The sequence below is a fragment of the Eschscholzia californica genome, unplaced genomic scaffold, assembly GCF_041429995.1.
Source record: "Eschscholzia californica isolate CP2 unplaced genomic scaffold, dmEscCali1.0.p SCAF_3, whole genome shotgun sequence".
Taxonomy (NCBI): Eukaryota; Viridiplantae; Streptophyta; class Magnoliopsida; order Ranunculales; family Papaveraceae; genus Eschscholzia; species Eschscholzia californica.
Window position 1 is genome coordinate 41,441,974 of NW_028238420.1, and position 27,336 is coordinate 41,469,309.

The following is a 27,336-nucleotide window of genomic DNA, read 5'->3' on the forward strand; positions in this document are numbered from 1 at the left end:
AACTCTTCAAAATGTGGCATAGATTATTATTTTTAAGTTATTTGTGTTCAATTATTTATTTTTGTAAGATATACACTTTTATAAGAAGGTTTATTTTTGCGATGATCATTAATCTTGATAGCAACAGGTCCACTACTTTATAACGCGTTAACTGCTCAACAGAAATGTTCGTGCCGGAGGCACGGGTTATGCCTAGTACTCATCTAAAAGCGGAAACATTATTACAATCAGTTTATACTCATATTTACCAGACTTAAGAAGATGATATGAAACATCACCAAATTACACAAGATGATAAAGCGATAATTGGAACAATCTAGCAAGAAATAACCAATAAAATAATGTTTGTTACAGCCACATCAACTTTGAATAATATATCAAACACAAGCAAAAAAATATTGATTCACTGCCAAAAAATTTGACACAGGAAACAATGAGTGCAACCAACAGATTGGGTAAGAGATGTACTTACAAAGAAGAGTTTTTCGAGTGCATCCCCTATTGAAGGCCGACAATGGTTCCATTCTCATTACTGAAGAGCTGGCATAGAGTCGACCATGATTCTTTAATGATCCTGGGCAATTAAATACACAATGGTTATCTGAGGATAGTAACGAATAAATAACTAAAACCATATATTGCATTCTCAATCATTTTATGGTTGTTCGTTAATATATTGATTCTCTTAAACTCGAAGATGGTAAAAAAAATGCACGAGTGCATGACATTGACATAGAAAGTCTTGACCTGTACCAATTTGAAGTAAGAGATTTTATCAAACAGTTATAAGGCAATTACAGAAATCGCAGGACCTTCTATCAAACAGTTGATCGATGTACGAAAAATAACATAGAATAAGATTGATTGCTCTATTCTTTTGGATAACAACCCTAATAAAGATGAGAAAACAAAATTACAGATCTTTGAGTCAAAACTAAAACCACAAACATGTAAAGAATAAAAGACATAAAGAGAGAAATAGAAAGAGAAAAAGTTATTGTAATACATATTACTGAAATGTGTTCATCCGAAGAGGAAGAAATTCTTCTGCTACGATTCTTTATTTCGATTTGGAATGAATTTCTTCTGCCATGATTCACCATTTCGATTAGGGGAAGAAAGAAGATTTGGGGATGCACACCTAAGAAACTGAAATTCAACCATGATTTATAATCAATTTCTTCTGCCATCAATTTTGTGACATCAGGTTGAATTTCATAATCAATGCCATCAAGAGGTTGTAACGCGGGAAGGAGAAGTAAGGCGCAAAGACAAGAAGATAACGAAGATAAGAAGACAACGTACCAGATTAAGGGGTTTGTAACATCCAATAGGTTGAATTTCATAATCAATTTTATAACCAACTAGGTATAACCCGTGCCCTAAGGGCACGGGCATATGCTTTTATCACAGGAGGCTCAAATGAAAATGTACTAACTAAAACCTCCATTCAATTCTTTTCCCAGATTGCGTAGAGCAGGACATTAACATGTGCTTTTATGACATCTTCGAAGGTTAAAATGAAAAACAATGTACCAACTAAAACCATCATTTAACTTCTTTTCTTATTGCATAGTGTCTCTTACGTTTAAATCATATAAATAAGAACTATTAATTTGAACCATTAGGTAGGTTAGACACTGTATATCATATGGTAATACAACTCCTCCATAACGTAGTCGGCGTGATAGTCCATTAGAAATTGAAGATAGTTAATTTTGAGTCATCTCTCAATCTCTTTCTCATTAAGGGTCTGTTTGATACGTGTAAAAATAGGTTGAGAAAATCAATTTTCGTACCGTTTGGTTGGTCAAGTTGAGTAAGAAAATAACATTCCCATTGTAAAATAAAGTGGGAAAATGTCTGACTTTCTTTTCCCACAAAATACATGTGAAAACTGTTTTCACACACCAAGGACACGCTCTCTCTCTCTCTTCCGTCTTTCTTTACCATCTCTCTTCCCGTCTTTCCCTTACAACTGCTTTCACAATTTCAAAGGTTATTCAAGGTTAGTGATGAATTGATGAGAAGAAATACCTACTTTAAGAGAAGATGAAGTCTAGAATCAGGTTCTTGATGATGGGTTTAATGGGTTTCAACTGAGTAATTTTCAGTGGTGGAAGAATTATAAGAAGAAGGAAAGTAACGAATCTGTGATTGATTAAGAAGACGATGGGTTAAGAAGAAGATGGGTCAAGAAGAAGATGGGTTAACGAATTTTTGATTGATCAAGAAGAAGATGGGTTAACGATGTGTGGAACGGATGACATATTTACTTCAAGAACAAAAAAAATTAGGTCCAAGCAGTCATACACAATGTCTAGAAGTAAAAACTCACCACTTTATCTAACATTCAGGAAGCATATCTCAATGTTATACAAGAAGCTTTCAATAGTTATACAAAAAGCTTTCTAACAATTAGATGTATGTTGGTAAACAACCATCAAACCGTAATCATCTTCTTGGTGTTGTTAATGGAGTTATTCACAATTGATGTATTTGTGTTGAAGAGAAGAAGAAACATGGGAACCCGTATACTAAACCTAAATCGAATTGAAATTGCAGTTAAACAGTATAGACAGGCTTATAAGCTTAATTCCTTTCACAAAAATCACAACTGAATGTTCACTTCTTCTCCCACAGATATGACCAACACTGAATTTATCATACCAGAAGTCCCTATTTCCTCTCGACTAAAAATACCAGTTTGTCATAACCATGGAAAAAATGAATATTGTATCTAAGACCTCTGTCACTCTTGATCAAAATTAACACATTTCTGCGTCATTTTGACTTGACACACATTTTACCCGATTTGTTAAATTTATAAACCTTACCTGATAGTACTCTGGTTGTAACTATGGCTCCATTGTTGTGCTCTTTCTTCTTCTCCATGCTTGCAGTCTGAAAAAACAGAAGTCAAACTCTTAACATTTTATAATTCATTTCTAAAAATTGGGAAAATAAGAAAATGATGTTCTTTCTTCTACTCTATGAATTGGGAAATTAGGGAAATGATGGGATGAATTTTGATGAAACTATACTCTTTCTTCTTCTCCATGAAAATCAGAAACAAACTCTGATCAATTTATAATTCATTTCCACGAATTTGAAAATTGTGAGAATGGTGGGATGAATTTGGATGCGTTTTATTTCTAGCAATCGATTCACGAGGCGTTTGCTAGAAAGGAAGGAAGAAAGGAAGTGAGAAATTAATGAAATGTGGTTACAGATTCCATCATTATTTCGGATTATAAATTAATTTGTAGAAACTTATTCATCATAAATGTGGAGAATTGATTGGTAGGAATGGATGTTAATGAGCAGTGTGAGTGTAAGAGAGAGGAGGGAAAGATGGAAAGAGAGATGTAAGAGAAGTGAGAAAAAATGTAAATCTTGACCGTTAGATTTGACGGTTGATATTAATATAAATTATATCATTCAGGAATGATCCGACGGTTGATTTGAAAGTTGATATTAATACTAATTATAACGTTTATTATAACGAAAATGATCCAACGATTGATATTAGTGATGATATGGAACGGACGACTGGATTTATCTCCAATGTTTGTCCTAGTCATCACTCTTCAACCTGTTTTATTATATAGATTTTATAACCAATTTCTTCATCAGTTTCATAATCAATTTCTGCCGTTGGAACGTCTCAAGAGTCTGTAACGCGGGAAGGAGAAATAAAGCGTGAATGAAGATAACAGACCACATCAAGGGGTTTACTCACTTTCTTCTTTGAGTGGGTCAATGAATCAGGGTGGCTAATAGATCAAAAGGTGAGTATATCACCAAAATTCTAACGAACGATCGAATTTGTCTTCTTCTGACTTGTCCCAGTCAGCAAACAACTTTGCGTTTTATATAATAGATTTGAAGTTGTGTAATTCTTTTTTTTTTCTTCAAAATTCTAAATCAAGTTAATCAAACAATGTAACTCAAAACACAATAAATTATCCATATGTTTTCAATATGATCATTCAAATAAAGTTAAATAAGAATATGTTAATCGGAAGGAATTTCGTCTAAGATTTTCGTTTTATAAATATTGGTGAGTTATTGTGTAGGGCCAATGTTTTTCTTCTATTAATCTAGTTTAGAACGCATTCAATACAGTAAAATCAAACATGATGAACAAATAGATATTGTTTGATTAATTTATGACATGTTGGTTTTTTATAATGAGAAAGTGCCCCGAGAACAAATAGATATTGTTTGATTAATTTATGACATGTTGGTTTTTTCATTCACTTCTTGGAGTTGGGTTTTAGCTTTAGTAATTTTGTTAAATATATCACTATTATCTTATCCCCCACTTGTATTGAACTAGGTATGACCCGTGCCTCTGGCACAGAGGATTTCATCGGATACATTATGAGTATTAATGAATACACGTCCATACAATTTTTTTCTATGCTTTCCACACAAAATAAATAGTAAAATCTTCATCATTCCATAACTTGTATGCTGATCGAAGGACTGAAAATCAATTTTATAGTTCCCTATCTAAATATCAAACATGTCAGTGGGCCTACGCGATCCGAATTCACGTGTTTGATGTGGATATGTTATAAGAACCATACAACCAAAAAGAATTATACAAATTGGGACTGCAAGGGTCTATAGTCGGGTGGGGGAGGGGGGTGTTCGGGTGTAAGTAGAAACATGGATATAATTTAAATTCACAAAAAAAAAATTGTAAGTTACATGTTGATAAAAGGAAAAAAAAGTACTAATTTGGTTTGAAGGATTTATAGTCGGGGGTGTATGTATTCTGGTGTGAGTAGAAAAATGTCATATACTTTTAACTCGCAACCAATAATTATATTAGATACACCGACAGATCCTTTCAAACAAAAAAAAAAGATACACTGACAGATGAAACAGTCTTAACATAGAGTTAGTTCACAACTTCACATTCCCATGTTCATAGAGGTAACCTATTTAGTACAATCTTCAACAAAAAACACCTATTAAGTACAACTACAAAAGCAATGAAAAGTTAACTTATAATATTGTGCAGAGAGCGATGAAGGTCAACCACGTTAGGAGAAAATATCCAGTGTAGAGAGTAGTTGCTCGGTTAGATGGTGCTTCCTACTGCCTACCCATGTACTGATGTACCACATTACTGCACTTCCACAATTTATAAAGATATATCTCTCAAATAACCGTAGCAATAAAACCATACATTAAAGAGAATAAGATTTCCATAGAATATTTACCTAGATGAAATTATTCTCCATACTCGACTGCTCTTTTCGGTCGGATCCTGCTAAAGAAACTCAACAATCATTGAATCTCTTTTACCAACTTTTTCTCTTTCATCAATTTCTCCACCTTCATAATGATTCAATGATCAGATTTAATAGGTACATGGTATCAACGTGAGAAACTCTAATTCTGTATGCATAGATTCAGTAAATTGGTAACACTAAAAGGCCATTTTAAGTTGGGTAAAATCTATTTATTTTGAACTAAATAATGAATTCTTCCATCAAATTATAAACATAAAAGCTTACCATGAAGTCTTCAATTTACCACCTTTTGTAAACCCAAAACAGACCCTCGTCAAAAACAATAAAGAACCCAAAAGGAGGTACAATATGTCAATTATTCGATGGCATGAGGTCATTTCTCCGTTCATGGTCCATACGAGTTCCGAATTGAATATTCTCTCAAAGATACCTAAAAGATAGAAAGTATTTTACCTCTGCACGCATAAAAGGGCATCCCTCTATCGAAGGTTTGGACGGTTGACTTCAACGGACTCTCAATGCGGACAAAAAATTGATTTGGTGTCAAACCAGATGCTCATACAATATCTAAAATGATAAATGAGTAGCCTGATAATACCTTGACCACCAAAACCTAAAAGGGATTCTATCATAGTCAATCTTAACCTACAAAACCTTAGTTTAATGAATTAATACTTCAAGTATATCATATGTACAATAAGAACCAATACAAAAACAACCACAAAGTTACACTACTAAAGTAATAACATATTCGATTATGACCCAAGAGTTATGGGTCTCTAATTCTTAGGTCATAACCTAAGATTTATGGGTTTTTGAATTCTTGGAAGTTAATACCTTTTCTAGAAAGACATTTTTTAGATGCGAATGACATATGACCATTGAAAGCATTTCGACTTTCTTGATTCAGGTAAGTAGTTTCAGAATCAAACTTTTGCAACCCTACAACAAATAAACCAATTGAATAGAAACTCATAAATTAATGCTTTAAGGGTTTTAATATCATACACAGACCCTGACAACATATCAGAATCCCAAGGTAAATTAGATTAGACATTAAAATGACACAAATTCATCTCAATTGAATTTGACAACAAATAAGAATCACAAGGTAAATCAGATCAGACAGGAATAAAAAAGATAAATGAAGAATATTTACCTTAGAAACAACAAAATCGGTTCCACTAAGCACATCCCCTTGTGTTTTTCTCTTGTGCTGAGTGCCGAGGATTAAAAAGACACAAATTCATCTCAATTGAATTTGACAACAAATAAGAATCACAAGGTAAATCAGATCAAACAGGAATAAAAAAGATAAATGAAGAATATTTACCATAGAAACAACATAATCGGTTCCACTAAGCTTATCCCCTTGTGTTTTTCTCTTGTGTTGAGTGCCAAGGATTCAACCAAATCCCTCGTACATTCTCCTTAAGGAAGAAACCTTCCTGATTTTTTTCTACTAAAAAGTATCTTTTTCACTTTTCATTTCAAGGGCTCGCATTGATCAAGCCACAAGTATCTTCTCCAGATGTAATGACGAAAGATCATAATATAGTAATATCAATCAATTATAAACCCTAAAATTCACAGAAAAAAAGAAGAAAAGAGAAAACTTACATGATTGATTGAAGACTTAGGGTTTCAATAAAGAAAAAAACAAAGAAGTAGGAAATTTGGGTCTGAAAACCCTCTTTCAACCTTTCAAGAACTCCCATGAAGAGACTAATCATCTCGGATTTCAATCAACAACAAATCTATTTTAAAGAGATAGAACGGGTTCTTGATTTCAGAATGAGAACATCGATAATAAAGAAACCGACGGAAAAAAAAACAACACTTCTTGAGAAGAAGAAATGTGTGGTTTGAGTTTTGATGAAAATCGAAAAGTTTTAGATATGGAGAGAAAGAGGAGCAGAAACGTGCGAGTGGGAAATGAAGAGAGAGAGATAGGGTTTTACTTCTTTTATTTGAAAGGTCATGATTGTTCAGATTCAATTGTTTAGATTAGTGGTGATAGGGGACGAAGAGATTTAAACGGCAAGGGTTTAATGCGGAGGTTTGACCGTTTTAATGACCTAAGTCAAGTAGGATCCAAGGGCTATGATTGTGGGTACCATATGTTAGATAAGTCTGAACGACCCAGATTTAAAAAAAGATCTAAGTGGTTGTCCAAGTCAGCATCCAACTCACCATCAAGGAGCATTTATTTTGTCCCAGTCAGCACAACCCCATTTTGTTTTGTTATATAGATATAGATGTTTTCTCTACATACTTTTCTTTTCTTTTTTTTTTGTTGAAAGTCTGAATACTTTTCTTAACATTTTTTCTCTTAGGAACAAATAAGTTGATAATTATTGTCATTGTTATACTTGTTATTGTATCACAAATTTTTTTGTTTATTATACTGGTATAGTCTTTAAATTAAATATCGGAGTAACACTAATTGATAACAATGTATTTTAGATTTAATTTTTCTACTTCAGGTCAAAATTTTAGCATTTTTTAATTATATTTTAGTAGTCGAAAAAAGCTTTTGGAGTGATCCTGGTATGCTAAAACAAACAAAAAAAAATTAAGAAAATCTAAAGAAAGTTCCTTTAATAAAAACTCAACGGAAAATTAATTTTTAATTAGTGCGTATAGGGCCTCATTTTCACTTTCGCCTTACACCTCTCGTAGACTTGGGTCAGCCATGTCTTGAAGCATACAAACGATTTCTTCATTTCTAACTCAACTTGATTATATCTTCTCTTCTTCACCATTCAAAATCTATCTAAACCCAGCTCAAATCACTTTCGGTCTCTTCAAATCCAAAAGTACACACAAGCAAGAAAGTTATCTTTAACTTCTTCTCTCTCTCGTCCTGAAAAGGTCTGATTCGTCCAGACGAAACCAGGTCTCTGGAGAGAGACGAGATAGAGAAAAGAGAAGGAAGAAGGATATTTCTTTTGGTTAAGATTGCGGCTGAAAATTGTCATCGACCAAGGAAAATAGACCTTTTAACTATACTTGGTCAACTTTTTAACCAAGTGTTGAGAACAAAACACATTGCCTTTACCAAAAAAAAAAAACACATTGCCTTTAAAGAAAGGTCGTTGATTAGGGGAAATAAGAATATTATCCCGGGTGAAATATTTTAAAGGGAAGATGTGAAATTTAGAATATTTTTCGAAAAAATAAATTTTAAGGGGAAATAAAATATTTCTTCTTATTCTTCAACTCCGGCCACCACCTCCAGCCGCCACCACCAATACCATTTTTGTCCTATTTTTTCTTCTTACTCTATCTCTCACAGTCCCTCTCTCTCTCACGATATCTCTCACTAACATGCCCCCTCTCTCTCTCTCGACATCTCTCTCTCTCTATGAAGAAATTCGAGGTGTTTTGAAGATCTTTTTGCAGAATAGCATTCGTGATGTTGTCACTTACACTGAACATGCTCGCCATAAGATTGTAACAACCATAAATGTCGTGTATGCCCTAAAATGTTAAGGAATAACTCTTTACGGTGTCGATGGTTAATTTTTATTTATTCATGCGCGTCAAGATCATGTATATATCTAAGGTTAAGTTGAATTGTCTTTAATGAATTTTAAGATTTTGTTAGAAACTTCACTCAGATCTAAATTCTTTTAGAAGTATGTGTGATTTTTGTTGATGAAGTCTTGAATGTTGAAATTAAGTGCAAAGGAAGTTTTATTTCATTTAATTTAGGATTTTTGAGTTTAAGGTCCAAAAATAGGGGGCAATGAGTCATATATCCACTCCTAAATCAATAAATAAAATAAAACCAAAATAAACCGAAAATGTAAAATAAATCCAAAAATTAACTATTTGGTTGGCCCCATGCATCATTCCTTTAATTATCTCTCATTTTTGCCATTTCATAAATAGTTTTTAACCATTGATAAACCAAAGGTTTATACTGGTTAAGTTAATAACCCTTTCCATAAATTTTAGGAAAAATATTTGTGTTAGATATTTAATATCAATCTTTATTTTCATAAATATTTAACCAAATCAGTGGATATTTAACAAAAACGAGTTGCCCTCTCAAAAAAACGAGTTTCTATCTACAAATTCGTTTGTGAGGTATGCCCAACTTAAATTGATCGTTAGAATCTATAAATCTCTATTACAACTTATATAAGATTAACAGTAATAAAGAACTATCCAAACAACATAAAATGATGTAAAACATTACTCAAAAACCCATGCGAAAAGTTGATTGAATGATGGTCATTTTATAAAGGGTAAAGTTTAGTACCAAACCCAAAGGCCAATGTGAAGTATGACTTCAAACACTCCCAACAACAATACATTAGTAATATTAGTCAGCTAATATTTTATATTTTACACTGGTCAGGTTTATTATTTTATAAAATATAATTTTTGGTTTAACTTAACGTTTTGTTTTTATTTAGGTTCATTACTTGGTTCAATAATTTTTAGTTATATTTTTCGAGAAACTTGTTAGCTTTTATTTTGTGTACTATATATATAACAATTATATATTAAATACATATTATATATGAGAAAATTGGTTGTTTAGGCTAAACAAAGTTGGTACATGCCCAAAAGCCACTAGAATACCAGCATGGCCATTTAGGCCAAAATAATATGGGTTTGTGGCACCTTAAGCCAAATTAATATGTCTTAATAATGAAGAAATGATTTTAATTGGCTTAACATGGTGTCTTTAGTTAGATTATGATTTGGTTTTTGTTTTCTTGTATGATATTCGATTTGAGATAAAAGCCGAATAGATTAAATTTGATTTACATGGTTTCTTTAGTTTGATTAGGTTATAAATCTGTGCTAGTTAAACTAAGTTATAGATCTCTTTTTATTTCAACTCTCCAAATCAAAGCTGACCTAAACGAAAACTTCATTTCTTGTGTCTGATATTTGCAGTTTTCGCTTGATTTTTAAGATTAATTTATCAATTCTTGATTAATTTTTTTTTTTTTTTGTATTTTAAACAAAGTACTGTTTGTTTAGACAATCTATTGTTTTTCTGGTACAAACTAATATTTCTTGGGACAAAACAATTGTGATAAGTTGCCAACAACCCTTGGTTGGAGTGGTATAAGGTATAGTCTTCCACCTTGGAGGTCAAGGGTTCGAGGCACCCCTAAACAATTAAATTTTTTTTTTATAATTTCGATAAATTGGATTATTGGTAAAAGCTAGTCTTTTTAGTACAAAATAGTGCTTAATCGTAAAAAACGTTTTTGATGGAACAAAATGGTGTTACATTGATACAATCTGTTATTGTATTAGTGTTTGTACCTTTTCTCACGAAATTTGGCTCAACCGCGTAACTTTGCCCGGAATTCCTCCAAGCTTTTAGTCAGGCATAGACCCATTAATCGTTTCAAAATACTTCTCAACAGATTTACAAAAATTGGCAAAAAACGTCTATTTGATTGCTACCATAAGAGCAGGCCTTGATCCAGATACACAGACACACACGTATATATGTATATGAGTTTTCTTAAGGACAAAATTGTTTAAAATGTTTATTTGATACATATTGATGATTGAATACGATATTTATTTATTTCAGTTAATCCATATATCAACGGTAAGCTAAAAGATAAATATGGAATTAGAGCTTAAACTGTCTTCTCCTGACAAGCACAACAATCTCCAGGGACGTAGCAATATCCCCCTACTTTGTACCCTTTGTCGAGGCATAATTTACTGCAAGATGGAACGCATGTAGGAATGCAAATCGTCCCATTTGGATGGATCGCCATATTTTCCAGTACTTTCTGCCCACCTGATTACCATCACAAAACCCCAAAATTAATTATATGCCAGTCATGAGCATCATTGTCGTAACAGTAAAAAATAGTAATATTATTTTGTCAAAAGATTTTGAAAAAAGTAATTATCAGTTTTATAACATCTATTTCTTTTTATAAAATGAAATCGATAATTACAGCAGAAAAAAAAAAATACTATCATGACATCGAGAAGTTGATGTGGACATAGAAAAATACTAATATTTTCTAATGACACTACCAATTCTACTGTGGACTAAAGTAAATAATAATTTTATGCGATGCGAGAAACGAAAAGGATAAAAGTAATACCAGCTGAGACCGAGACCGTAGAGGCGATGAGAAGAAGGGCAAACATAACCCAAACTTGTACGAACTTGGCCATTTGTTTGTACCTTATAAAAGTGGGTAACTGGTTAGTGTATTTATAGGAGAGATAAGTACCTAGGCATACAATGATATTCTTTTTACTAGAATCATGCAACTCCCAACTTCAACGGCTAAACATGGAAGATTGATGAATACACAAGATTTACAAGATTATGATGAAAATAATGTAGAAATCTTCAAGATTCACCCGTAGATTTGCTAGTGTGTATATATATATATATATATATATATATATATATATATATATATATATATATATATATATATTATCTATGTAACAAAATAGAAGGGAAAACTATGACTGGGACAAACATCCTTTTTAAAAAAAAAGATATTGTTTAGAAGCCCTTCTCAAAATTTAAAATATAGCCCTTTGTAGAAATAAAGTTACCTATTCAAAAAACAACAATCGTTTCCTTCTTAGAAATGAAAAACCAATTTAAGAAAAAAAGAAACAAAATAAATTTCAAGAGTTAAAAAAAGAAATTAAAATCTCTCCCTCTCAATAAAATAATAAGTAATTTAAGAGAAAAGAAAAAAAAAATAATAACTAATAGAAATCTTGTCTCTCTTAATAAATTTCGTAACATTTGATTGATACTAGGGCACGGGATATACCCTAGTCTATATAACAAAACATAACTTATTTTGCTGACTGGGACAAAATAAATGCTGCTGACTAGACAACCATATAGGTATAGATGCTGACTCAACAACCACTTAGATATATGACAAGGACAATTCTCATCGTTTTATCTGATTCACGTTCGTTGTTTCCCCATCATAACTGTTTTCATTTATTCTCAAAACCCTTAACCTCCTACTTTCAGTTCAATACCTCTCATACTACTAAGCTTCATCCCCGTTTACCCCTTTCATTTACCCTCATAACGTCCTTTATTTTACCCTCATTTAAAACACCATTTATTCTATCGTATGTCACTGGCTTCTCTCTTTACAACGTTCTCTTGATATTCTCGATTTTCAGAAAAGAAACTGAAATAATGATGAAGAAATAGTGAATTTGACACCGTTAGGACTTAGGATGCTGACACAGTTTCTCAGACCATGCTACTTTTTGGGTCTTCTTTTTTTCTCTCTCCCTCTCTTACAATTAGGGTTGGGATTTACAAGGGGTTTTGCTGAATCACAACATGAAGAATTAACATTCCTAGACATAAGTATTCTTATGTTGGAGAAGGTCTATCAATGTTTTAATTGGTTTCTCCAATTAGCCAGGTTTTTTACCCTCTCTCCTCAATCGTATTTTTACCTCATTTACTCTTCTTCCGTATTCTTACCGTAATAAATTTTGGTTGACTTAATTTTTCTTTTTATGTTATTTCTGTTTCTTATGTTCATCTATTTCTTCTAATGCTTTCCAATGTGTTTCTTATACTATATCTTTACTCAATTCTATACCATGATCTATTTGAGAGACTCCAACAATTAATTTAGGTATTGCTTGCCTTTCCATCTTTTAATATGTATGAATTTGATATGTTTATGAGAATCTTAGCTTTTTGGGAGTTGGTTTTCTTTAACCTAAGAAATAAAAAAGGTCAAAGAAACTGGCAAACGTTCTAAGAGTAATGAAATTGAACAACTCCATTACCAAAGTGCCATTGACATCTCTGTACAACCATGACTACATTTGAATTTATGAGCTAAAAGACCTAAAAATAGAAAATTTGTGGATTCCCTGTCTTTTAGATAGAACGATGTTTTAGGCTCGAAAGAAACCGAAGCATTATATTTAGAAGGACTAATTACTAATTCTTATGAGCGCGACTCAAAATAATGTTGACTGTTAGCGGTTTGTACAACTCTAGCCTTACTACAGATAACCATCTCAACACTTGATTATCTCTCTCTTAACTTTGCAGATGACTACATCTTGCGGCGTAAATGAAGGTTGAGGAAATCAGCGCCAAACGCCAGAGGTGTGAAGAAGTCTCACTGTTATCGTCATGCACGATCACTCTCCTGTATGAACAATTTAACCTTTCCGAAACACCTATTTACATAGTCATATAGACGCCCCATTTGTCTGTTGTATTTTTTGTTCAACCAGTGAAATGAGGGAATACTAGAAAAGAATTATGGATTTCTCTCCAGAGAGCTGAGGTACTAAACTTTGATCATCGGAACGCCCTTTCAGCATTCAGTGTGTGAAATTGCTGAAGATTTCAAGGTAAACTCAATGTTGAACTTACCCCTCTATTTCTCTCTATTTCTGTCAGTTTCTCCATATAAGTTACAGTTTTCGATTACCATGATTACGTAAGTGTGAATTATTGATTTTCATGTTTCTGTACTGTTACTTCATGAAGCAAGTATACCATCATGATCTTTAGTTGGAAAACACAGTACTGTTGGATGGAAAACTCAACTCCACTGTTGAAGATATGCGACTTTAGGTACTCGAACATACGCATTGCCCTTTCAATAATTGTACTGATGGTGTATTAGGTTCACCAGCAACTTTGGTGTCACATAATTTTTATGTAAGCAAGACTGATTATATCAGCTCTGTCTTTATGAAAATATTTGTGCACCACATGACATGGAAGATGCTTAATATGATGTTTCTCTATGTAAGTTGGTTTACCATATCTCAAGCTTTACATCTTGACTTGGCTACTTGATCAGTCATCAGTGTTGAACTCACATCCAAAATCAACTGTGGGGCCTGCCCATATAGCTCCAGAAATACTGCTTAAGAAGGAATATGATGGCAAGGTTAAAAAACTGTTTGGTCTTACTAGCTACAACTTGCTAACTATTTGGCTTAATAGTGCACGGATTTTGATAAGGATGCTCCAATAGATAGAAGAGGATACAAAAACAAAATTAAGAGACAATCGTCAAAACCTGCATTGATCTGGTCATGCGCCAGTAAAACCTAGAAAAATGTTTTAAAGAGCCAAAATGAAGTCCACATTGATCCGCATACACGTTTTCAATGGATATCGGATTGCAGATGTATGGTCATGTGGGGTAAGCCTTCGTGTCATGCTGATGAGTGCATATGCTTTTGAGAATCCCGAGGAGTCCAGAAGAATGTATACAGGTTCTTACTGAAATTAGTAGGACTGTGTTCTTATCATAGATATAGCCAACTTAGCTCACTTGTCTTTTGTTTCATGCGATGAATTTTGATTGTTCAATTCCCGATGGCATTACTCCCGCGTGTCTCCATCTCATCTCAAGATTTTTTTTTGGAACTTCTTCAACGGCTAATGATTTTCTTTCGAATAGATCCTAATTTTTAGTGTACCTATTGACATTTTGAGGTCGGAAGAACTATAAGCTAGATTTGCTCACAAATTTTTTTGGCATTTCTCTTATCAGATAAAGAACACCGTCTTTCTAAAATATTTTTTGTGTTTGTGGTTTGTTGTTTGACCCTTTTTTTTTTGATGTTTCTTGCAGGCGAGAATATATGTATTCCGAGTTCTATGGATGATTTTACATTCATGGTTCTTATATTAATCTCAGACTTTTTTACCGTTTCACGTTACAAAGCATAACCATACCAGAGATTCGGAACCATGAGTGGTTTCTAAAGAACCTTCTAGAAGATCTATTGGACGAGAACAATCAATTTGATGAACTAGACCAACAACTTATGTAGAGTGTTGATGAAATCATGCAGACCAACAACCTGTAGTTGTAAAGGTTGGGCTCAACAATTATCTGACGGAATTGGACTTTGATGATGATACGAAGGACCTAGAGACTGATCTTGACCTCGAAATCGGTAGTAGCGGGATATAGTTTATGCAATGTGATTTGATCAAGTGAGTTGGTTTTTGCTTTTCCAAAATGAACAAACGAAATGGATTCATACTTAATTGACTCCTACTTTGGATAATCATCACCTACTGGATTGTTGTACGTCATGTTCATATTACACAACTGAACTGAGTCTTTATGCTCGGGAGAAATCAAATAATTAAATGACAAAAGAGGATCCAGACACTTAGTAACTCTTCAAAATGTGGCATAGATTATTATTTTTAAGTTATTTGTGTTCAATTATTTATTTTTGTAAGATATACACTTTTATAAGAAGGTTTATTTTTGCGATGATCATTAATCTTGATAGCAACAGGTCCACTACTTTATAACGCGTTAACTGCTCAACAGAAATGTTCGTGCCGGAGGCACGGGTTATGCCTAGTACTCATCTAAAAGCGGAAACATTATTACAATCAGTTTATACTCATATTTACCAGACTTAAGAAGATGATATGAAACATCACCAAATTACACAAGATGATAAAGCGATAATTGGAACAATCTAGCAAGAAATAACCAATAAAATAATGTTTGTTACAGCCACATCAACTTTGAATAATATATCAAACACAAGCAAAAAAATATTGATTCACTGCCAAAAAATTTGACACAGGAAACAATGAGTGCAACCAACAGATTGGGTAAGAGATGTACTTACAAAGAAGAGTTTTTCGAGTGCATCCCCTATTGAAGGCCGACAATGGTTGCATTCTCATTACTGAAGAGCTGGCATAGAGTCGACCATGATTCTTTAATGATCCTGGGCAATTAAATACACAATGGTTATCTGAGGATAGTAACGAATAAATAACTAAAACCATATATTGCATTCTCAATCATTTTATGGTTGTTCGTTAATATATTGATTCTCTTAAACTCGAAGATGGTAAAAAAAATGCACGAGTGCATGACATTGACATAGAAAGTCTTGACCTGTACCAATTTGAAGTAAGAGATTTTATCAAACAGTTATAAGGCAATTACAGAAATCGCAGGACCTTCTATCAAACAGTTGATCGATGTACGAAAAATAACATAGAATAAGATTGATTGCTCTATTCTTTTGGATAACAACCCTAATAAAGATGAGAAAACAAAATTACAGATCTTTGAGTCAAAACTAAAACCACAAACATGTAAAGAATAAAAGACATAAAGAGAGAAATAGAAAGAGAAAAAGTTATTGTAATACATATTACTGAAATGTGTTCATCCGAAGAGGAAGAAATTCTTCTGCTACGATTCTTTATTTCGATTTGGAATGAATTTCTTCTGCCATGATTCACCATTTCGATTAGGGGAAGAAAGAAGATTTGGGGATGCACACCTAAGAAACTGAAATTCAACCATGATTTATAATCAATTTCTTCTGCCATCAATTTTGTGACATCAGGTTGAATTTCATAATCAATGCCATCAAGAGGTTGTAACGCGGGAAGGAGAAGTAAGGCGCAAAGACAAGAAGATAACGAAGATAAGAAGACAACGTACCAGATTAAGGGGTTTGTAACATCCAATAGGTTGAATTTCATAATCAATTTTATAACCAACTAGGTATAACCCGTGCCCTAAGGGCACGGGCATATGCTTTTATCACAGGAGGCTCAAATGAAAATGTACTAACTAAAACCTCCATTCAATTCTTTTCCCAGATTGCGTAGAGCAGGACATTAACATGTGCTTTTATGACATCGTCGAAGGTTAAAATGAAAAACAATGTACCAACTAAAACCATCATTTAACTTCTTTTCTTATTGCATAGTGTCTCTTACGTTTAAATCATATAAATAAGAACTATTAATTTGAACCATTAGGTAGGTTAGACACTGTATATCATATGGTAATACAACTCCTCCATAACGTAGTCGGCGTGATAGTCCATTAGAAATTGAAGATAGTTAATTTTGAGTCATCTCTCAATCTCTTTCTCATTAAGGGTCTGTTTGATACGTGTAAAAATAGGTTGAGAAAATCAATTTTCGTACCGTTTGGTTGGTCAAGTTGAGTAAGAAAATAACATTCCCATTGTAAAATAAAGTGGGAAAATGTCTGACTTTCTTTTCCCACAAAATACATGTGAAAACTGTTTTCACACACCAAGGACACGCTCTCTCTCTCTTCCGTCTTTCTCTACCATCTCTCTTCCCGTCTTTCCCTTACAACTGCTTTCACAATTTCAAAGGTTATTCAAGGTTAGTGATGAATTGATGAGAAGAAATACCTACTTTAAGAGAAGATGAAGTCTAGAATCAGGTTCTTGATGATGGGTTTAATGGGTTTCAACTGAGTAATTTTCAGTGGTGGAAGAATTATAAGAAGAAGGAAAGTAACGAATCTGTGATTGATTAAGAAGACGATGGGTTAAGAAGAAGATGGGTCAAGAAGAAGATGGGTTAACGAATTTTTGATTGATCAAGAAGAAGATGGGTTAACGATGTGTGGAACGGATGACATATTTACTTCAAGAACAAAAAAAATTAGGTCCAAGCAGTCATACACAATGTCTAGAAGTAAAAACTCACCACTTTATCTAACATTCAGGAAGCATATCTCAATGTTATACAAGAAGCTTTCAATAGTTATACAAAAAGCTTTCTAACAATTAGATGTATGTTGGTAAACAACCATCAAACCGTAATCATCTTCTTGGTGTTGTTAATGGAGTTATTCACAATTGATGTATTTGTGTTGAAGAGAAGAAGAAACATGGGAACCCGTATACTAAACCTAAATCGAATTGAAATTGCAGTTAAACAGTATAGACAGGCTTATAAGCTTAATTCCTTTCACAAAAATCACAACTGAATGTTCACTTCTTCTCCCACAGATATGACCAACACTGAATTAATCATACCAGAAGTCCCTATTTCCTCTCGACTAAAAATACCAGTTTGTCATAACCATGGAAAAAATGAATATTGTATCTAAGACCTCTGTCACTCTTGATCAAAATTAACACATTTCTGCGTCATTTTGACTTGACACACATTTTACTCGATTTGTTAAATTTATAAACCTTACCTGATAGTACTCTGGTTGTAACTATGGCTCCATTGTTGTGCTCTTTCTTCTTCTCCATGCTTGCAGTCTGAAAAAACAGAAGTCAAACTCTTAACATTTTATAATTCATTTCTAAAAATTGGGAAAATAAGAAAATGATGTTCTTTCTTCTACTCTATGAATTGGGAAATTAGGGAAATGATGGGATGAATTTTGATAAAACTATACTCTTTCTTCTTCTCCATGAAAATCAGAAACAAACTCTGATCAATTTATAATTCATTTCCACGAATTTGAAAATTGTGAGAATGGTGGGATGAATTTGGATGCGTTTTATTTCTAGCAATCGATTCACGAGGCGTTTGCTTGAAAGGAAGGAAGAAAGGAAGTGAGAAATTAATGAAATGTGGTTACAGATTCCATCATTATTTCGGATTATAAATTAATTTGTAGAAACTTATTCATCATAAATGTGGAGAATTGATTGGTAGGAATGGATGTTAATGAGCAGTGTGAGTGTAAGAGAGAGGAGGGAAAGATGGAAAGAGAGATGTAAGAGAAGTGAGAAAAAATGTAAATCTTGACCGTTAGATTTGACGGTTGATATTAATATAAATTATATCATTCAGGAATGATCCGACGGTTGATTTGAAAGTTGATATTAATACTAATTATAACGTTTATTATAACGAAAATGATCCAACGATTGATATTAGTGATGATATGGAACGGACGACTGGATTTATCTCTAATGTTTGTCCTAGTCATCACTCTTCAACCTGTTTTATTATATAGATTTTATAACCAATTTCTTCATCAGTTTCATAATCAATTTCTGCCGTTGGAACGTCTCAAGAGTCTGTAACGCGGGAAGGAGAAATAAAGCGTGAATGAAGATAACAGACCACATCAAGGGGTTTACTCACTTTCTTCTTTGAGTGGGTCAATGAATCAGGGTGGCTAATAGATCAAAAGGTGAGTATATCACCAAAATTCTAACGAACGATCGAATTTGTCTTCTTCTGACTTGTCCCAGTCAGCAAACAACTTTGCGTTTTATATAATAGATTTGAAGTTGTGTAATTCTTTTTTTTTTCTTCAAAATTCTAAATCAAGTTAATCAAACAATGTAACTCAAAACACAATAAATTATCCATATGTTTTCAATATGATCATTCAAATAAAGTTAAATAAGAATATGTTAATCGGAAGGAATTTCGTCTAAGATTTTCGTTTTATAAATATTGGTGAGTTATTGTGTAGGGCCAATGTTTTTCTTCTATTAATCTAGTTTAGAACGCATTCAATACAGTAAAATCAAACATGATGAACAAATAGATATTGTTTGATTAATTTATGACATGTTGGTTTTTTATAATGAGAAAGTGCCCCGAGAACAAATAGATATTGTTTGATTAATTTATGACATGTTGGTTTTTTCATTCACTTCTTGGAGTTGGGTTTTAGCTTTAGTAATTTTGTTAAATATATCACTATTATCTTATCCCCCACTTGTATTGAACTAGGTATGACCCGTGCCTCTGGCACAGAGGATTTCATCGGATACATTATGAGTATTAATGAATACACGTCCATACAATTTTTTTCTATGCTTTCCACACAAAATAAATAGTAAAATCTTCATCATTCCATAACTTGTATGCTGATCGAAGGACTGAAAATCAATTTTATAGTTCCCTATCTAAATATCAAACATGTCAGTGGGCCTACGCGATCCGAATTCACGTGTTTGATGTGGATATGTTATAAGAACCATACAACCAAAAAGAATTATACAAATTGGGACTGCAAGGGTCTATAGTCGGGTGGGGGAGGGGGGTGTTCGGGTGTAAGTAGAAACATGGATATAATTTAAATTCACAAAAAAAAAAATTTAAGTTACATGTTGATAAAAGGAAAAAAAAGTACTAATTTGGTTTGAAGGATTTATAGTCGGGGGTGTATGTATTCTGGTGTGAGTAGAAAAATGTCATATACTTTTAACTCGCAACCAATAATTATATTAGATACACCGACAGATCCTTTCAACAAAAAAAAAGATACACTGACAGATGAAACAGTCTTAACATAGAGTTAGTTCACAACTTCACATTCCCATGTTCATAGAGGTAACCTATTTAGTACAATCTTCAACAAAAAACACCTATTAAGTACAACTACAAAAGCAATGAAAAGTTAACTTATAATATTGTGCAGAGAGCGATGAAGGTCAACCACGTTAGGAGAAAATATCCAGTGTAGAGAGTAGTTGCTCGGTTAGATGGTGCTTCCTACTGCCTACCCATGTACTGATGTACCACATTACTGCACTTCCACAATTTATAAAGATATATCTCTCAAATAACCGTAGCAATAAAACCATACATTAAAGAGAATAAGATTTCCATAGAATATTTACCTAGATGAAATTATTCTCCATACTCGACTGCTCTTTTCGGTCGGATCCTGCTAAAGAAACTCAACAATCATTGAATCTCTTTTACCAACTTTTTCTCTTTCATCAATTTCGCCACCTTCATAATGATTCAATGATCAGATTTAATAGGTACATGGTATCAACGTGAGAAACTCTAATTCTGTATGCATAGATTCAGTAAATTGGTAACACTAAAAGGCCATTTTAAGTTGGGTAAAATCTATTTATTTTGAACTGAATAATGAATTCTTCCATCAAATTATAAACATAAAAGCTTACCATGAAGTCTTCAATTTACCACCTTTTGTAAACCCAAAACAGACCCTCGTCAAAAACAATAAAGAACCCAAAAGGAGGTACAATATGTCAATTATTCGATGGCATGAGGTCATTTCTCCGTTCATGGTCCATACGAGTTCCGAATTGAATATTCTCTCAAAGATACCTAAAAGATAGAAAGTATTTTACCTCTGCACGCATAAAAGGGCATCCCTCTATCGAAGGTTTGGACGGTTGACTTCAACGGACTCTCAATGCGGACAAAAAATTGAATTGGTGTCAAACCAGATGCTCATACAATATCTAAAATGATAAATGAGTAGCCTGATAATACCTTGACCACCAAAACCTAAAAGGGATTCTATCATAGTCAATCTTAACCTACAAAACCTTAGTTTAATGAATTAATACTTCAAGTATATCATATGTACAATAAGAACCAATACAAAAACAACCACAAAGTTACACTACTAAAGTAATAACATATTCGATTATGACCCAAGAGTTATGGGTCTCTAATTCTTAGGTCATAACCTAAGATTTATGGGTTTTTGAATTCTTGGAAGTTAATATCTTTTCTAGAAAGACATTTTTTAGATGCGAATGACATATGACCATTGAAAGCATTTAGACTTTCTTGATTCAGGTAAGTAGTTTCAGAATCAAACTTTTGCAACCCTACAATAAATAAACCAATTGAATAGAAACTCATAAATTAATGCTTTAAGGGTTTTAATATCATACACAGGTAGGGGTGGGAAAAAGATCCGGAAGACCGCTATCCGACCCGTTCGACCGAGATAAAAAGTGTCCATGGACACCCGATGGTCATAACGGTCAGTGTCCGACCGGCCCGAAAGAATTGGCGGACGGTCACGGTCAAAATTCTATGTCGAAGGACCGACCGCTGACCGACCGGTACGAGTGACCGAATAGGTTGACCGACTAAACTGTCCTCATTTTTAGAAGTTGACCGTTGAATTTTATAGACATATGAATATATGATGATCGTTGGCTATAGTCATATAGTCCTCTGGAAGACCAAACATTGGTGCATGGCTTAATTATATCTTGTCAAATGATGATCCACTGTGTCTTTTCTTTTTTATATTTACTTTTGATTTCTTGGCTAAACATCTTCATTTGTAAGTAATTTTGTTTGTGGTAATAAAAATAAAGTTCTTAATTAAGTAAATTTATTGGAAAGTCCGGACCGAGACCGTCCGGTGTCCGACTGGACCGGTAAAATAAACGGTCTTGGACGGTCAATGGACAAAGAATTCTTGAGAGTGACCGTCCGAGTCCGCCCGAGTAAATAGGTGGTCACCAACAGTTTATGTCCGAGTCGACCGGTTCGATGAAGTTAGAATCCGATACCGACCGGTCCGGACCGATTCCCACCCCTAGACCCTGACAACATATCAGAATCCCAAGGTAAATTAGATTAGACATTAAAAAGACACAAATTCATCTCAATTGAATTTGACAACAAATAAGAATCACAAGGTAAATCAGATCAGACAGGAATAAAAAAGATAAATGAAGAATATTTACCTTAGAAACAACAAAATCGGTTCCACTAAGCACATCCCCTTGTGTTTTTCTCTTGTGCTGAGTGCCGAGGATTAAAAAGACACAAATTCATCTCAATTGAATTTGACAACAAATAAGAATCACAAGGTAAATCAGATCAAACAGGAATAAAAAAGATAAATGAAGAATATTTACCTTAGAAACAACATAATCGGTTCCACTAAGCTTATCCCCTTGTGTTTTTCTCTTGTGTTGAGTGCCAAGGATTCAACCAAATCCCTCGTACATCCTCCTTAAGGGAGAAACCTTCCTGATTTTTTTCTACTAAAAAGTATCTTTTTCACTTTTCATTTCAAGGGCTCGCATTGATCAAGCCACAAGTTTCTTCTCCAGATGTAATGACGAAAGATCATAATATAGTAATATCAATCAATTATAAACCCTAAAATTCACAGAAAAAAAGAAGAAAAGAGAAAACTTACATGATTGATTGAAGTCAAGTAGGATCCAAGGGCTATGATCGTGGGTATCATATGTTAGATAAGTCTGAACGACCCAGATTTAAAAAAAGGACCTAAGTGGTTGTCCAAGTCAGCATCCAACTCACCATCAAGGAGCATTTAGTTTGTCCCAGTCAGCACAACCCCATTTTGTTTTGTTATATAGATATAGATATAGATGTTTTCTCTAAATACTTTTCTTTTCTTTTTTTTGTTGAAAGTCTAAATACTTTTCTTAACATTTTTTCTCTTAGGAACAAATAAGTTGATAATTATTGTCATTGTTATACTTGTTATTGTATCACTAATTGTTTTGTTTATTATACTGGTATAGCCTTTAAATTAAATAGCGGAGTAACACTATTTGATAACAATGTATTTTAGATTTAATTTTTCTACTTCAGGTCAAAATTTTAGCATTTTTTAATTATACTAGGTATAACCCGTGCCTCCGGCACAGGGGCTTCCGTTAAGCATTGCATATGTTGTAAAGTTGTTGATCAACTGTTATCAAATTGGATGACCTTTTTTCTGCCAAGATAGACCTTTTATTATCACAATTATTTCATCTTCACTTAACATAAACAAATCAAAACAAATGTTTGTGAATGTAAATCTCCAAAAGCAAACTATAGAAAAAGCACACATTAAAATTCAATGAAAACTTATAATTGGTTTCGACCGTTATACAAAAGTCACTACCAGACCGACACTTTTTCATCGAACTTCTTTGAATTTCTTTCTTGAACTTTTTTTGACAGTGACACTCATCTTCAAATTTTCGATAGACAACATAATGACTTTTGTTGTCTAAAACAAATAAAAAAGATTAGCGTGTTACATGTAGGGAATCATATGGGAAATACAAATGAAAATGAATCTACAAAAATATCTCAGTAGAATCGTGTATGTCTTCTCCAATTTCAGTGGCAACAACAATGACAACAATGAATCTCCGAAAGTTCTCTCAATTATTTTAAGCTAGCACTACAAAATAAATATTTAGAATCAATAACCATACCAATTATCCACAACTAAATACCAAGATCTGGAACCTATATATACAAAAAGCCAAAAATCTAAAATTCAAAATAGGAGAGTGTGAGAATAACTAATACAAAATTAAAAGAACATGAAACATTTTTTTTACGACAAAGATTTACGACAATTAATAAAAAATTAAAAGAATATGTAACATTTTTTTTGTATAATAGAGATTTATGGCAATTAATACAAAATTATATGAATACAATATTTTTTAGAGAGTTAAAAGAACAGGAAGTTTTTTTGTATAATATAGATTTAAGATAATTAATACACAATGTTTTATATAATAGTACTATTACCTATTAGGAGAAAAATTATATAACCATTAACCACTAAACAAATATAAAATCTTGACTATCAAATATATAGAGGACCATTATACAAATGTGAAATTATGCAACACATCAGAAGGTTAGAGAGTCAAACACTTGACATAACCAAATCAAAACGAACGTTTAAGAATGTAAATCTCTAAAAACAAACTATAGAAAAAAAAATACATTAAAATTTATTAAAAACTTATAATTGGTTTCTACCGTTATACAATCTTCAAAAAAATTCATAACAAAGTCACTACCAGGCCGACACTTTTCCATCGACCTTCTTTGAATTTCTTTCTTCAACCTTCTCGATAGACATATATGATACGACTTCACTGTTGTTTATTTGATCTCCTGTTGTCTAAAACAAATAAAAAAGATTAACGTGTTACCTATATGGAATCATATAGAAAATAAAAATGAAAATGAAAATGAAAATGAATCTACAAAAATTCTCTTAGTAGACTCAGGCATGTCTTCTAATTTCGGAGGCAACAACATTGACAACAATGAATCCACAAAAATTCTCTCTATTATTTCAAGCTAGTACTGCAAAATAAATATTTACAATCTATATCCATTACAGTTATCCATGACCAATTACCAAGACCAAAATCTATAATACAAAAAAAAAGATCCAGAACCTATACACAAAAAAATCAAAAATCAAAAATTTAAAATACGAGAGTATGAAAAATAACTAATCAACAAATCTTATTTATAACCAAAAGAACATGAAACAAAATTAAAAGAATATGTAACATTTTTATGTATAATGGAGATTTATGACAATTAATACAAAACTAAATGAATACAATTCTTTTTTGGAGAGTTAAAAGAATAGGAAACGTTTTTTTTTGTATAATCAATACACAATTAATCAATATTATCTAAACTTTTAATTTGGAGATTTAAGGCTAGAATTCAAAGATTGAGAATTGAGTGGTAAAGATTTATCATGTACATTATTACCTTGCTATATAGATTTTATGAGGGTCAACAAATTTTGTATTTTTAAGGTAGGTAATAGATCTAACAATCAAGATTTAAGATCAAACAGAACCAACGACCAGATTTATCTCTGAATAAGATATAATAAATAGTTTATTACTAAAACCTATTATAACCCATTAAATAGCCAATTTTATTAGCAATAAATTAGAGTTATGCACGTACTATTTGTTTTGTAAATCTTAAATAAATAGAGGGTCAAGATTTATCATAGGATAACAGACGGCTAGATTTATCTTTTGTTTGTCTTTGGTTTGTCTTTAAGTTTGTCCCAGTCAGAACTCAACATTCTATTTTATATAATAGATTTTAGTAGTCGAAAAAAGCTTTTGGAGTGATCCTGGTATGCTAAAAAAAACAAACAAAAAAAGAAAATCTAAAGAAAGTTCCTTTAATAAAAACTCAACGGAAAATTAATTTTCTATTGGTGCGTATAGGGCCCCATTTTCACTTTCGCCTTAGGCCTCTCGTAGACTTGGGTCAGCCATGTCTTGAAGCATACAAACGATTTCTTCATTTCTAACTCAACTTGATTGTATCTTCTCTTCTTCACCATTCAAAATCTATCTAAACCCACCTCAAATCACTTTTGGTCTCTTCAAATCCAAAAGTACACACAAGCAAGAAAGTTATCTTTAACTTCTTCTCTCTCTCGTCTCGAAAAGGTCTGATTCGTCCAGACGAAACCAGGTCTCTGGAGAGAGACGAGATAGAGAAAAGAGAAGGAAGAAGGATATTTCTTTTGGTTAAGATTGCGGTCGAAAATTGTCATCGACCAAGGAAAATAGAGCTTCGAACTATACTTGGTCAACTTTTTAACCAAGTGTTCAGAACAAAACACATTGCCTTTAACAAAAAAAAAACACATTGCCTTTAAAAAAAGGTCGTTGATTAGGAGAAATAAGAATATTATCCCGGGTGAAATATTTTAAAGGGAAGATGTGAAATTTAGAAGATTTTTCAGAAAAAAAATTTTTTAAGGGGAAATAAAATATTTCTTCTTATTCTTCAACTCCGGCCACCACCTCCAGCCGCCACCACCAATACCATTTTTGTCCTATTTTTTCTTCTTACTCTATCTCTCACAGTCCCTCTCTCTCTCACGATATTTCTCACTAACAGGCCCCCTCTCTCTCACGACATCTCTCCCTCTCTATGAAGAAATTCGAGGTGTTTTGAAGATCTTTTTGGAGAATAGCATTCGTGATGTTGACACTTACGTTGAACATGCTCGCCATATGATTGTAACAACCATGAATGTCATGTAAGCCCTAAAATTTTAAGGAAGAACTCTTTACGGTTTCGATGGTTAATTTTTATTTATTCATGCGCGTCAAGATCATGTATATATCTAAGGTTAAGTTGAATCGTCTTTAATGAATTTTAGGATTTTGTTAGAAACTTCACTCAGATCTAAATTCTTTTAGAAGTATGTGTGATTTTTGTTGATGAAGTCTTGAATGTTTAAATTAAGTGCAAAGGAAGTTTTATTCCATTTATTTTAGGATTTTTGAGTTTAAGGTCCAAAAATAGGGGGTAATGAGTCATATATCCACTCCTAAATCTATATAACAAAACAGGGTTTCTTAGTGATGACTGGGACAAAATAAATGCTCCCTTTCCCTGACTAGGAATGCACATGTGGTCCACTTTTTTTTTGATGAGATCACAAGCCGTTCAAAAAAACTGAATCGCTAACAAATCAGACGGACCTGGACTACTTATCCAATTGAACCCTTGGGTACCCCTCTCTCTATCTATTCACTGAAAACTGGCGCATTCAATCGATTCGTTCTCCTCATCTTCCCTAAATCCTTTTTCTAATCTCAAGGTTGAGATGAACATAACTTACCACCTTCAGTTACAATCCTCCTCGATCTTCTTCTTCAACTGCTTTCTCCATTTTCTCCTTATATTTCTTCACTTTCTCTGTCTGGAGGAAGTGATGATTAC

At 32.9% G+C, this 27,336-nt stretch overlaps 5 long non-coding RNA genes across 6 annotated transcripts; all 5 read right to left on the reverse strand.

Moving 5' to 3' along the window:
- Positions 1-297: 297 nt before the first annotated feature.
- LOC147550408 (uncharacterized) lies at positions 298-1,294 on the reverse strand. Its single transcript, XR_015238915.1, has 2 exons — positions 1,007-1,294; positions 298-574 (listed from the first exon to the last, which is right to left on the reverse strand). It is a non-coding gene; the product is annotated as an uncharacterized LOC147550408 (long non-coding RNA).
- Positions 1,295-4,884: 3,590 nt separating this feature from the next.
- On the reverse strand, positions 4,885-6,496 carry LOC147550409 (uncharacterized). Of its 2 annotated transcripts, XR_015238917.1 has the most exons (3): positions 6,430-6,496; positions 5,238-5,352; positions 4,885-5,143 (listed from the first exon to the last, which is right to left on the reverse strand). It is a non-coding gene; the product is annotated as an uncharacterized LOC147550409 (long non-coding RNA). The 2 variants fall into 2 exon arrangements; XR_015238916.1 differs by lacking the exon at positions 6,430-6,496 and having other exon boundaries at positions 5,238-6,154.
- A 4,286-nt stretch (positions 6,497-10,782) lies between these two features.
- Positions 10,783-11,568, reverse strand: LOC147550410 (uncharacterized). Its single transcript, XR_015238840.1, has 2 exons — positions 11,375-11,568; positions 10,783-11,058 (listed from the first exon to the last, which is right to left on the reverse strand). It is a non-coding gene; the product is annotated as an uncharacterized LOC147550410 (long non-coding RNA).
- Positions 11,569-15,660: 4,092 nt separating this feature from the next.
- Positions 15,661-16,736, reverse strand: LOC147550411 (uncharacterized). The gene is made up of 2 exons (XR_015238040.1): positions 16,449-16,736; positions 15,661-16,016 (listed from the first exon to the last, which is right to left on the reverse strand). It is a non-coding gene; the product is annotated as an uncharacterized LOC147550411 (long non-coding RNA).
- Positions 16,737-21,545: 4,809 nt separating this feature from the next.
- LOC147550412 (uncharacterized) lies at positions 21,546-22,880 on the reverse strand. Its single transcript, XR_015238592.1, has 3 exons — positions 22,701-22,880; positions 22,527-22,583; positions 21,546-21,650 (listed from the first exon to the last, which is right to left on the reverse strand). It is a non-coding gene; the product is annotated as an uncharacterized LOC147550412 (long non-coding RNA).
- Between the last annotated feature and the right edge of the window lie 4,456 nt (positions 22,881-27,336).